At 55.7% G+C, this 12,277-nt stretch overlaps 1 protein-coding gene and 1 pseudogene across 1 annotated transcript in view; one reads left to right on the top strand and one right to left on the bottom strand.

The window, feature by feature from the left end:
• The window catches only part of GLI2 (GLI family zinc finger 2), a 257,356-nt gene that overhangs the window by 47,455 nt on the left and 197,624 nt on the right, over positions 1–12,277 (top strand). The window lies entirely within an intron of this gene.
• Positions 10,213–11,768, bottom strand: LOC123596869 (annotated as a pseudogene).

The following is a 12,277-nucleotide window of genomic DNA, read 5'->3' as shown; positions in this document are numbered from 1 at the left end:
GAAGGAGGGAGCATGGCCCTGGGTCCAGCCCGAGCTTGCCTTGGGCACCTGGGCCACCGCCCTTGCCTGGAGGATAGGAGGGGGGTGGCGGGGGGATGCTTCAGAGGAAATAGAAGCTAGAGGATCCGGGTTAAGAGGCCCCAGAGGGGTTGTCCCAGGGGCCAGGCTGTCAGGGCAGCGCAAGGCACAGGCAAGAGCAGAAACTCCTCTCCACATACACCCACGTCCTTCCCCGCGTGAAATAAAAATCGAGGTGGCATCAGGCCAGTGCTGTGCTGAGTGCTTATGTGCCCTGGCTGTGTAAGGCACTGACAGACAGACGGACATGCCTCCCCTCCATCCTACGACGTCAGTGTGATTATCCCTCCATTTTACAAATCTGAGAACTGTGGCTCAGGTTGGTGGAGCAGTTTTCTCCAGGTCCCGTCTGGAAAGGCTGCCGGCCCCATTGCCTCCCAGCACAAGCTGTGGCCTGTGAAATCCTACCGGCAATGGGTCTCACACAGGGGAGTGTGGGAGCCCCTGGGGCCAGGCCCCCCGCAGCCGGTCCCTGTCCTGTCAGGTCCCCAAGGGCGGCCTTGGGCACTGCAGGTGTGGAGCAGGGCGGCGCCTGGTAGAAAGTGCCAGAAAGTCCAAACACCAGACTCGGAGTAGGAGTTGGGATGTGGACCAGCCTGGAACAAGGCCTGAGAGATCCAGAGCCGTTTTCTGGAGGGTCTGGTCCTTCCTGCCAGCAAGAGGATTTAGCCTCTTCTGGTTCAGTACTGGTCACGGTCGGCATTTGCCGAGGGCTTTCTCTGTTCGGCATAGCAAGTCTGCAGTCGAGCTCCCCTTTCCGAGGGGAAGCTGGCCCAAGGGCGCACAGCAAACCGGCAGGGCAGGGGTTAGGCTCCGAGGCGGCCCAACCCTGAGCCTTGCTCCTGACCCCTGTGCTGTCCTGCCTTCCGGGGCCTCATGCTCCGCTTCCTTTCCAAACCCAGGCGAGTGCAGGTCTGAGCTGTCTGGAGGCAGAGAGTGTACATATGTGTGCACATATGTGTGTGTGCGCGAGTGTGCATGTGCGTGTGTGCGTGGGATGTTTGTGCCTAGGCAAATGGGGGAAGAAAACAACACCCATCTTTTTTTTTTTTCAGCTCAGTAGACATCACTGCATGGTGAAGGAATGTGGATTCCGCAAAACATTTTTTTTTCTTCCCAGTATGTAAATACCTTTGGGTTTCTTGGGTCTCAGAAGGGCATCTATCACTCAGGTCTTACTTAGCAGTTACCATAAAAAGGGAATCGTGTTGTGAACGCACACACACACACACGCGTGCGCGCGCACACACACACACACACACACACACACACACACACTTTAGCAGCTTGAAAGCGGACTCTCCTTGAGTTTGGTGTGGCAGACATGTTCAGACCAAGGTCTAATTGCTGCGCTCTGGCTAGGGGGTTGGAGGCCGTGGCCAGCTGTGTGCCGTCTAACATTCTTTGGTTCTGATAAGCAGAGACCACTGTCCCTACTGACTTGAAGGGCCCCGGCTGGCTGTCCCGCTGCTGGATGTGAAAGAAGGAGGCGAGGGAAGGTGGAGGAGGAGAGAAAAACAGGAATGAAAGAGAGTAAGATAAGGGAGAGGGAGACAGACACACGACAGCTCAGGGCAGACACTGGGAAGTCTTTGCAGGGACCCGGGGGGTGGCTACCATTCGCTCCACTTTCCCAACAGGAACGGGGTGATTCCAGCAGGCAGCTGGTGTGGGATCTGAGGGGATGCGGGCCTGGGAGCCTCATTGGCTTGACCTTCCTTCAACAGGAATCACAGTGACACTGACATTTGCCACTGGGCCTGCCCTCCAGCCCACCCTGACTTCTGGATACCTCCTGCAAGGCTCAGAAACTGCAGGGTCAGGGGTTTGGCCCAGGAGGTAAAGTGTGGGCAATCCAAGGGCCATCGAGAACGTGCTATAGGTTTGCCCAACAGCAAGGAGCATTTGTACTGTGATGCCAAACCTCACTGTGTAAATTCACGTTGACCATATCACTTCTTTGCTATCCTTAGATAGCTCCCCAGTTCCTCCGGAAGAAAACCCAGACTCCAGCCCAGCATGTGCTCTCCCTGCCTGCAGCCCGGACGCTGGCGGGGCTCTGTGTGCTCTGCTCCCTGCTCTGCCGCTGTCCCCTGCCACCTGCACTTGTCAGGGCTCCGTCTCTCCTTTCCTGCCGGCGACCTGCCGGCCTTGCTTTGAGTGCTGCTGCGGGGGCAGGCTCTGGGGCCCGGGCTCCTGGGTCCTCTTTCTGTCTCCATGGCTTGTCCCTCAGACGTGGCGATGTGTCGGGCACAGACCTGGCAGCCGGGCCTCTGCTCCCCTGGTTCTTCCCCGGCTCCCACAGGCTTAGGGGGCTGGTCTCTCAGCCCTCTGATTTCCATGGGCTTTCATCAGCACCAGCCCGTCCCTGGCCTGCTCTGCGGCTCTGTCCTTGCACTCCGGACCTTGGAGCCCAGGCAAACCCCAGCTCCATGGGGCCTGGATGTCAAGCTCTCTGGAGGGTTTCTGGCCTTTTCTCAGGAGATTAGTGCAGTGACCCATCAATCCACCTCCACCCATGGCTGTCGGGCTGCTGGCCAACCATGGCCACGGCACCCCCAGCTGTCCCGGGGCCTGGAGCTGGCTCACCCTCTGCCCCGATGCTCCCGAGTCCCGAGTGGCTTCAGTGTTTCCCTCACCTGCCCTGCACTCCTCATCGGCCCTTGGCATGAACCCCTTTTTGTCACGATGGGCTGTGCCCTTATCTGGGCCTGTCGGGAGATGAGATGAAAACAGAAGCCAAGTGCCCACCGCTGCTGCCGCTCAGCCTGGCCGTCCCCAGCCTCCTTGACATCTCCCCACCCAGTCTCTTGAGTGGGGACAAACGTGGGCAAACGGCCTCTGACCAGGTGGGTGTGACGCTCCTGAGGAGAACAGGGCCGGAGCCCAACCTGACCGCACCTGCCCCGGTTCTGTGGCTCTGGGCAGTTTGCTGTTGGTGTCTCTGAGCCTCAGTTTACTGGTCTCTACGATGGGATCATTAAAGAACCATCCTCATGGGAGGTCAAAGTGCAGGAAGGTGGAAGTGAGATGACACGTGAGGAACTCCCGTATGGGAAGGCACTCCACGCGTGTTGGTATCTCCACCTCAGTTTTCCTGGATCTCTCCATTTTCTTAAGTTTATTTATTTATTTTGAGAGAGAGCGAGCGCATGCATGAAAGCAGGGGAGGGGCAGAGACAGAGAGAGAGAGAGCGGATCCCAGCCAGCCTCTGTGCCCGACTAGGGACTCGAACCCACGAGCCGTGAGATCATGACCTGCGCTGAAATCAAGAGTCAAATGCTTTACCACCTGAACCACCAGGCGCCCCTCGAAAACATCCCCATTTTTAACCAAGCTTCTTGGAACCAGGAAAACGGAACTCAGACACTGGGGAGGGGGAGATACAGGAAAGGCAGGGCCTACTGGCAGGAGCACCCTTTTTTGTGCCTGGAGGCAGGGGGATCGAGGGAGGATGTCACCCTGGGCATGCTGCTGGATCCTCCTGAGCATAATTTCTTACCTATGAGGTGGGCTGATGGCATCTGCCTTGCAGGTATCCAGCGGCAGCAGGTGGATGGGCCCCAGGGCGCGATGTAAAACAGCACTGTGGCTTTTAACGTTGGGGGCTCTCCTTTCACGCTCAGTGATTCTGTCCTCCCATCGGGAGTACAAACGCAGTCCCTGAACTCATTATTCTTCCCGAGGTCCCCTCCTCGGGTCTTGGAGAGGTGATAAGGTGCGTCCAGTCCCCTTCGAGGGAGGAAGCAGGTGTTTTCTTTATAATATCAGCTCCTGCCTTCTCTTCCCCAAATCATCCCCACTTTGCCTTATCTCGCCCTTTTGCTTTCTCTCTGGGCCCTTCCATGTCCAGCACTCCGCGGCCCTTGTCTCTCCCAGAAGCAAGGACGAGGTGCCGGAGGGAGAGGTGGGCAGGGTCCACGTGTACTTCAGGGGGTCTCGGCACAGGCTCCACCTCTCCTGGTGCACCCCAGCCCTCATGGGGCCTCAGCCGCAAAGCACAAGGGGAAATGAAGCAGCTAACACAATTCTCGGCTTTTACATATTTGCTTTGAGGACAGCTGGAGTGAACCCTCGGTGAGAGGGCAGATATAGAGGGAGTAGCTGTCTTTTCGTGTTGTGGGGAGACAGAGATTCTGAGGGTTTTTTCCAAATATATATATTTTTGCAGGGTTGTGTTTTTTTTTTTGTTTTTTTTTTTTTAATAATCTCTACACCCAACTAGGGCTCAAACTCATGACCCCAAGATCAGAAGTCACATGCTCCATCTACTGAGCCAACCAGGCACCCCTCAAAACATTTTTGATAAATTAATTGGGTGCTCCCCAGCGTTTGGGTCCAGCCTGGGGCCTGCCCTCCGAGTTGCAGCCTCATCAGGAGAGAATCTTTCAGCCCAGTTCCTGGCCTCCAAGGGAAGGGTCCTCACTTAGGATGGGAACCCAGGCGCCCTGGTGGTGGATGCTGGACCCCATGGGGGCTGTGGAGAGCGGCCAGGCCCCACTCTGGATTTCTCCTCTAGGGACAGAGGTGCTGACGAATCAGAGCTGAGCTGGGAGTGCAACTTGTTCTGGTGGATGCTGAACGGGAGTCACCCTGCAGACAGAGGAGTTGGGTGGGTGGGCAGACCTGCTCCCTCTGCCCTCTGGAGTCAGAGCACTGGAGGCATCGCCCCCATTCTGAAGCCCGGAGGCTCCCCAAGGAACTGGCCCAGGATGTCACCTAAGGTTTCTCCTCCACCCTTTTCCTTCATGGTCAGAAATAAGGCTATATTTCAGGGGCAGCTGGGTGGCTCAGTCAGTAAAGGGTCTGACTCTTGATTTCAGCTCAAGTCATGATCTCATGGTTCGTGAGTTCGAGCCCCGCGTTGGGCTCCAGACTGATGGTGTAGAGCCTGCTTGCGATTCTCTCTCTCCTTCTCTCTCTGCCCCTCCCCCGTTCGTGCTTGCTCACTGTCAAAATAAATAAATACACATTTAAAGAAAAAAAGAAGTAAGGCTACATTTGTAGTTTCTCTTATTGTTTTCTCTATAGATTTTAATAAGGAGCATTTTAACGGAAAAGCAATGTTATGTTAAAGAACGTTGCCAAAAGCCCAACGTGACCCAAATCCCATCATCCTAACACAACATTTTTTTCTGTCTGTTGTCCCTCCCTGTACATATGGTTTATTCTCCTAGTTGCGTTGAATATGCATTCACCTTGGTTTTATTTTCATCCACCGTATGATCTTAACCGTTTCTGTCTTTTCATGTCTTTATAACAACGACCTAAAACCAAATAGCTGCGGTCCTTTTCCATTGTGTTGCTGTAACACCAGTGGATTCAGAACGATTTCTTTCCTGTTAGCGTGGAGGCTGCTGCCCAGGGTTTTGCAAGTCTAGCTGACCCTGCAGTGGACAACTTGCATATCCCTTATTCATGACGGTGTCAGTGAGGCAGGCCGGGGACTTAGCAGATGTTTTCTGGCAGGCGGTGGCCTTTCGGCAGTCACTGGGATAGCTGGTGTTTACTGTCTGGCATATTCTAAAATCAGACACCACGGAGCAGGCCTCCTTTGGTTGAGGTGCCTTCTGTGTGTGAAGCGCTGTACTAGATATTTTGTAGTCGTGCCGTCATTCATAACGATTCTGGAACATTGAATTCCTGGCTCCATTTTCCATCAAGAGATGCTGAGGTGAGGGGCGCCTGGGTGGCGCAGTCGGTTAAGCGTCCAACTTCAGCCAGGTGACCATCTCGCAGTCCGGGAGTTCGAGCCCCGCGTCAGGCTCTGGGCTGATGGCTCAGAGCCTGGAGCCTGTTTCCGATTCCGTGTCTCCCTCTCTCTCTGCCCCTCCCCCGTTCATGCTCTGTCTCTCTCTGTCCCAAAAATAAATAAACGTTGAAAAAAATAAAAAAAAAAAAAAAAAAAAAAGAGATGCTGAGGTGAGAGGAAGCTGGGTCATTTGCCCATAGCTTCCAGCAAGATGCTGAACCAGGCTTCAGATCCAGGTCTTCCCTGCACCGCTTCTCCATATAGCATAAGGTAGTGAGCTCCTCATCCATGGGAGTATTCAAGCAGAGGTTGGATGACGAAGTGTCTGGAATATTCTAGCTCGCGTTTCTCAATCGCAGCATCACAGACATTTTGACGGGATAATTCTCTGTTGCGGGGAGCTGTCTTGACCACTGTAGGACGTCTAGAATCATCGCTGGCCTCTACCCATTAGCTGCCGGCAGCACGATTTGGGAACAGTAACAGAGATCTGTAGACATTGCTACATGTCGCTGAGGGGCACATTCGCCCCCAGTTGCTAACTGCTGCTGTAGGGGATCCCTGAGTGGGATGGGAGGCTGTCTGCTGGATGCCTTGGGCCCCCAAGAGGCTCCCTGACTGGGAGGATCCCTTGGCCAACTGTGTCCATGGAGGGATGGGGCATGATGCCATCATGGAAGAAGTCCTGGGGTCCAGGCTAACGGGAAGGCTTGGACTGCCCCTTCCACATGCAGACCCCAAGATAGGGTGCGAAGCCCCGCAGTCACCAGACGTGACCTGGGGTGGGGAACCGTGCTCCCAGAAATGACTGTGGGTGACAGGCCCGTGACCGAGGGCCGCCTAAACCTGTGGCCCCCTTTGTAGCTTCTTGCCAGTTTGGAAGGCTCCCCTCACTGGAGGAAACCCACCGTGTCACCGTGGCGTCTCACGTGGGCTGGGGACCTCCTTGAGCGTCTTCCCAGGGACAGTCCTGGTCAGGGAGCCCACCCATGTCTCCCCAACTTGCACATCAGGCCCAGGGGGGCAGGGCTGGCAGGGAGACTGATTTTGCAGGGCTGCGTGTCGACTTGGGCTTTAAAGAGCGCTCTCATTTCCTCTCCGGAAGCCTTCAAAAGGCCTGGGGAACAAAAGGGGCTTGATTGAGTGTGCCTTGGAGAGCTTCATCCAAAGGAGGGAAAAGAACAAGCAGCCCACACTACAAAGCCACTTAATTTTGCATATGGTGTCATGCCAAGAAACGCTGAAGTGCAGGAACAAGCAAAGAGACGTTCCTTTTATCAGGAGGGTGTGGACCGGCAGTGAGAGCCAAGGACAGCCGTCAGCAAAACGGTGCCGTGTTTTTGGCGCCCCATCCCGTCCCCACACAGTCTCCCCTTACTCCCCTCCCGCTGCCTCCCTCCAGCCCTCTCCGCTCGGTCCCCCTCTCCTTCAAGAAATGAACTTTTCATATGACAGGCACTGAAGGCCTGACCTTATTTCCGGGACAGTTTGTGTCTTAATAGGCTGTTCTTGGAAACGGAAAAGCTTCCAAGAGGTGACTCTCTAATGGTATGGTTTTAGGTAGTGGGCGGGGGGGGGGGGGGGGGGTTGTATTTTGTTTTGTTTTTCTGTTTTCGTTCTTGTTGTCGGAAGCCAGCGAGTTCCGTCTGGCACCTTCTAAGGTACAAGCAACCAGCTGGGCTTCGTCTTTCAGTCAGGCTCTCTGGGGTCAGTTAAATGACCGTGACCAGCTGCCTACTGTGTGGCAGCCGCTAGTGGACACGGTGTGGGGGATGGTTTAGGAGGCAGCTGACTTCAGAACACTGGGTTCACTATGACAGCTCTGTGTGGCCAGTGATGTGTCTGGGGCTGGGGGTGAAAGTTCAAGAGCCAAACCACCCGGGGATCGGATGGTGAAGCAGAGGGTTGAAATGTCTCCCCGAGTGCAGTGCTGTGGGGCCAGGCTGACGTGGGGACCTGAGGGAACACTGTGCCAGTCCGGGAGAAGTGACACCAGCCTTACCCTTAACGGTATAAGCAGGATGGGGGCACCTGGGTGGCTCGGTTGGTTAAGTGCACCTCTGACTTCGGCTCAGGTCACGATCTCACGGTTCATGAGTTCGAGCCCCGCGTTGGGCTCTGTGCCGACAGCTCAGAGCCTGGAGCCTGCTTCCGATTTTGTGTCTCCCTCTCTCTCTGCCCCTGCCCTGCTCGCACTCTGTCTCTCTCCCTCTCAAAAATAAATAAACATTAAAAAAAAAAAAAGGTATAAGCAGGAGTTAATCAGGCAGAGGAGGCAGGGATGTGTGTTTTGGGGGAAGAGCATGAGCACAGCGGCCTGACAAGCAGTGTCCGGGGGTCACAGATTTCCTGGGTTGTGTAAGGGGTGAGGTCTGCATTGGTGGAAATGAGGCCGAGGAGGCAGGGAGGGCCGAGGTTTTGCATGCCGTGACGTGCCCTGATGGGAAGTTTGGGCATTCTCCCATAGGCAGTGGGAGCCACCAAGGGTGAGTGCTCACCCTGCCTGCTGCTCAACACCCAGACCACTGTCCTCTATCTGCTGCAGCCCCCTCTGCTTTAGTAGACCATTCCAGACCTGACTTGCCCTCCCTTCGAAAATGTGGATTCACTCCTTCCTCCAGGAAGCCTTCCCTGACTTCCCTCGGGCTAGCCAACGCTCCCTAGGACCCTTTGAGTTTCTGTCTCTACCAGGAAGCTTATTCTGTATTATCACTATCCAGTTCTCTTGATGACTGTCTCCCTGCTTGGGCTGGGGACTGTGGGAGAATAGCACTGTGTTTAATTCACCTCTGTAGTCAAGGACACAGCCCGATGTGTCGCATATGGTAGGCCCCCGGGAACATGCACCACCCGCATGAAGAACCTCACGCCCGTGCCGAGTCATGGAGCCCTTGGAAATTTCCCCGGCCTCCCTAAGTGGACAGGCACTCAGGCTGCGGCTGACCCACACGGGGCTGGAGTGGATGTTAGGTCACCGATCCCGGGGGCCCAGACACCTGATTTAGGCTGGGATGTGTGACCGCCAGGAGACGAGAAGGGTGTGCGAGAGCTGGTGGGCTCCCGGGAGTGAAAGTGGGAGAGCAAAGCCTGGGAGAGGCTCGGGCCCGGCAGGTCTGAAGGGGCAGCTTGGCAGGTGGGCCTGGGATGCCCTCCTTCCACCTCCAGCACGAAGATGCCAGCCAAAGGCAGGCTGTTCCTGTTGGCTTCACTCGCCAGGGTGGTGCTGGCCGTCGGTTCCTGGCAAAGCCCGGGAAAGCCACTGGCTGAGCCTGGAAGAGGTACAGAAGAGCTGAGTGAGGACATTGCCTGGGAGGTGTGGGGAGGGCCGTGGCTGGGCAAGTCAGAGCGGTGTGCTGCACAGCCCGAACCAGGGATGCCAGGCCACCCACCCGCCTGGTTCTCGCCGGAGTCTTGAGAGGCATAGTAGCTACCCTGAATCTGCAGCTAGCCTTCCTACCTGCCACCCTGCTCCCCGCCTCCTGGCCCGGCACCATCTGTGGGCAGGTGACCTCCAGCCTCAGAGATTGTTGGCGTTCTGCCGTAGGGTTGCTGGTTCATGGATGCAGGTGGCTTGGGCCCATTCGTGTGGAGCCTGTCTGTGCTCCCCACGTGCCAGGATTCCTTTTTCCACCCAGTTGGGCTGTGACACGCACTCCCTGGGGGTCCAGCCTGCCCCTCTCATAGGTGGCGTACTGAGCCCAGAGATGGGGGGATACTAACCCAGGGTCGCACAGCAGGTCAGGGTGGGGGTGGTGGTTGGGGCTGGGAGGGTGATAACGGTAGCTGAGACCAGCTGGCTGAGGAATAAACTGGTTAGGAGCTCGGGGACAACTCGTTTCCATCATTGGCAGGGCGCTGCTCTGTATCTGAGCTGCCTGGGCAGGGGGCTGGATGGGGTGAAATCTGGAGGCCATTCTTGGAGCCAGAGGGAGAAGGCTGACGGGGTTCGAAAGAGGTGGTTTTGGCCCTGGTGTGGGTCCCTGCCAGGCGGCCTCATAATCTCACTTGTCTTTGGTAGGGCTGAAGCACAGAAATCAGATGGGGGTTCTTTGTTTCTTTTCTTTTTTTTAATTTTTTTTTTAATGCTTTTATTTATTTTTGAGACAGAGAGAGACAGAGCATGAGCAGGGGAGGGGCAGAGAGAGAGGGAGACACAGAATCTGAAGGAGGCTCCAGGCTCTGAGCTGTCAGCACACAGCCCGATGCGGGGCTCGAACTCACGGACTGTGAGATCATGACCTGAGCTGAAGACGGATGGTCAACCGGCTGGGCCACCCAGGCGCCCCCGTTTCTTTCTTTTTAATGCTTATTTATTTATTTTGAGAGAGGGAGAGAGAGAATCCCAAACAGGCCCCATGCTTAGCACAGAGCCCGACACAGGGCTCCACGACCCTGGGATCATGACCTGAGCTGAAATCAAGAGTCAGACGCTCAACTGACTGAGCCACCAGGGACCCCAGATGTAGGTTCTTTTCACTCTGAACCGACTCAGCAAACCCCAGAGCCCATCCCTAAGCTCCAAGGGGCAGCAGTGGACAAACAGAGCTTCCTTTCCCCAAAGCCAGCCCAGAACCGCCGGTGGGGGTCCATCACTGCCCAGTCCCCTCCTCAGGACAGCCTTGTGACTTGGGTCACTTATGTCAAGGTGTTTGAAGAAGTGAGATTTGCCCCCCGATCTGGGTGAAGGCCTGAGTCCCCCGATCCTCTAGAGGCTGTGATCTGGGTGATGACTGGAAGGATGTGGAAAAGCCACCCACACCACGTCTCTGACCCCAAAACGCCACTCTCTGGTCTACAATTCCACTTGGAGAAAATAGCGCCTCTGAGTGCGTGACGACTCAAGTAGCACCCTTTAAGCAGAAAACACTTGATTTTGTACTTGCCTTGAGAATGGTGTGTGCCCACACACAGTAGGTGTGCAGTAATTTATCGACTTGGGGGCTACACACTATGTGGAGCAAAGTCTTTGTGCTCAAGGAACTTAATTTATTTCGTTTGTTTGTTCCCATTGGTTGCCAAATGATCCTTCATCGAGATATTTTCCGTTGTTGTTATTGTTCACTAGCTGGGCATTCACCGCATCACTATTGATGTCATCTATGATGTCGTGAGGGTGGCGGCCATCAGCATTGCAGCCCACGGACTGGGCAGTCCCCGGGATCTCTTTAATGGTTCCAGAGAGTTCTCCGGCTAAAGATTGGCGCCGCATCTGTTGGGCAATGTTGACGCTTTCATCAAAAGTGATATTTCCACCGTGCTTACTGTTTTTCTGCTCCTTTCTGTCTCTTGGTGGTTCCTTGAGGGCTTTGATAATCAGGGCAGAGGCAGGAAGGTGCCACTTCAATCTGGGGCTGTCTGTTCTGAATGGTCAGTTTCACCGTAATCCGTAGACCCTTCCAGTCACCAGTTGCCTTGGCGATGGCATCACCAACCCTTTTTTTGGAGACAGACCCAGGGGGCCGATCTTTGGGACCAGGGCAGACCCGGCACTGACTTCTCCACCAGTGCGCCTCAGGTATACGACTTGGATCTCGTTGCGGTTGAAGGGAGACAGCCTGGTGGAAGTGGCTAGTGTTGAATGAACTCAGATTCAGGACGACTGAAGACAGTTGCACCTTCGCCCCCTCCAAACCGAAAGCCAAAAAGCTCAAGGAGTTTATACTTTAAGGAAAGGAGTGCATTCACATGCCCGAAGCGGTTTTGCCCTGAAGACTTTCCCGGCAGTGCTGGCGTCCGCAGACATTACGAGTTGATTCCAGCACCTGCCCCTGACCTGAGCCAGCCTCTGCTCATCTTCCACCTGGCTCTCAGCCCGTCATCCCCAGAGTGCTGATGGGTCCCCCGGCGCAGCCCTGACCCTGTGGGGATCGAGGCCTGGGGGGAAGCCAAGAGAGGGGAGGGGAGGGGAGTCCCGCAGGCCTCCGTGCCAGGGGGCATTTGTGCGTTGAGTCAGGATCAAACGTTGATGCGTCTGCATCTGGGGTGAGCGTAAAGGGGAAACCGACGTGGAAACAGGTACTTAAAACACAGCAATATGGGAACTGGACCTCAGAGGGCGTGAGTTAGGACTGACCCCTAACCTAGGTGGTGGTGGGGGGCTCAGCAGGAGAGGCTCTGGGGAAATAGCATTGCAGGTGGGTAAATCCCAAGGTGGGGCCTTGGTGGGGATTTGTACCTTATCCTGTAGGCACCCCCCTCCTGCCTTTCCGGTTCTCTTTTCCCTTCTCAGAGCTTCCTTCAGGGGATTTACTCCACTTGCTGGGCCTCTGTCCCTGCCTTCCCTCCCCAAGTCTTGGGCGAAGGGGGTCCACACGGGGGGCCTTGCTGCCCGCAGCTGCTGTGTGTCAGGCCTGTTCCCGGTCATGCCCTCTGCAGCCCTGGGCCCCCGCGGAGCCCTTCTCCCCTGCCTGCAGCCTGCCCGGGGCAGTCTGTTTTCCCTCCTTGGG

The sequence above is a fragment of the Leopardus geoffroyi genome, chromosome C1 (assembly GCF_018350155.1).
Source record: "Leopardus geoffroyi isolate Oge1 chromosome C1, O.geoffroyi_Oge1_pat1.0, whole genome shotgun sequence".
Classification (NCBI taxonomy): Eukaryota; Metazoa; Chordata; class Mammalia; order Carnivora; family Felidae; genus Leopardus; species Leopardus geoffroyi.
The sequence above is the reverse complement of the archived record's forward strand: the minus strand, read 5'-3'. Positions and strand labels throughout refer to the sequence as shown.